Below are 1,179 nucleotides of genomic sequence, written 5' to 3'. Positions count from 1 at the left end.
AACTGTATCTCCTCTCCATTTCTCTCCTCCCATGCTCTTTCCAAAGTCTCATCTTCTTTGCTAATAGGTTTCATGTACTGGTCCTGGAATAAAGATTGCTGCTTAGGTCATAGGTGGCCATGTGTGACAGGTTCTGCAGAAAACCTTTCTCTACTGACAGAGGTGTGGAGCTTTGGTGATAGCAGGGGAATATAACAACATCTGATGGTGCTCTATTGACACAGAGAGTCCTGGCAACAGAGGACATGGTGTAGCAATTAGATGAAGACAGAGATCAGAATTATTTTTTAATTGTAGTTAACTTACAATGGTGTGTTAATTTCTGTGTTATAGCAAAGTGACTCACTTATACATCTATTTAGATTATTTTTAATCTATTTTCTATTATGGTTTATCATAGGATAGCGAATATAGTTTACTGTACAATACAGCAGGACCTTGTTGCTTACCCATCCTATATATAATAGAGTGCATCTACTAATCCCAAACTCCCAATCCACCCCCACCCCCACCTCCCACTTGGCAACCACAAGTGGTGTTCTCTGCGTCAGTGAGATAGGTTCACGTGTCATATTTTATAAGTTACACCACACTGCATTTGTCTTTCTGACCTACTTCATTTAGGATGATAATCCCCAGGTCCATGTATTACTGCACACAGCATTATGTCATTCTTTTATGGCTAAATAAAAATCCATGTATATATGTAGCATATTTTGTTTATCCAGTCATCTGTCAATGGACATTTAGTTTGTTTCCATGTCTTGGCTGTTTTGAATAGTGCTGCTATGAACATAGAGGTACATGTTTCTTCTTTAATTTTATCTCGATATATGCCCTCAAATTTGGAACATTTCATGAATTTTTGTCATCTTTGTGCAGGGACCATGCTAATCTTCTCTGTATCACCCCAATTTTAGCATATATGTGCTGTTGAAATGAGCAAGAGAATTGGATTTAAAGAAGTGTTTTACCATGGATTCCAAAATAACTAAGCTCACTGAGGTTAAATAAAAGACAAGTGGTTCATAATTAATCATTGATATGAATATGAATATGACTATGAATAACAGTGACGGCTGAGTCACTCTTGTTAATACTCTGTAACTAACTAAACAATTAATTAAAAGAATTTGGAAAATATTGTAAGCAAGGTGGAAATTATAGTAGATAATCGAC

At 36.2% G+C, this 1,179-nt stretch overlaps 1 pseudogene; it reads right to left on the bottom strand.

Annotated features, from left to right (window-relative positions):
• Nucleotides 1-839: 839 nt before the first annotated feature.
• Nucleotides 840-940, bottom strand: LOC113902620 (annotated as a pseudogene).
• Between the last annotated feature and the right edge of the window lie 239 nt (nucleotides 941-1,179).

The sequence above is a fragment of the Bos indicus x Bos taurus genome, chromosome 12 (assembly GCF_003369695.1).
Source record: "Bos indicus x Bos taurus breed Angus x Brahman F1 hybrid chromosome 12, Bos_hybrid_MaternalHap_v2.0, whole genome shotgun sequence".
NCBI lineage: Eukaryota > Metazoa > Chordata > Mammalia > Artiodactyla > Bovidae > Bos > Bos indicus x Bos taurus.
Note: the sequence above shows the minus strand (reverse complement) of the source record. Positions and strands in the feature narration are given on the sequence as shown.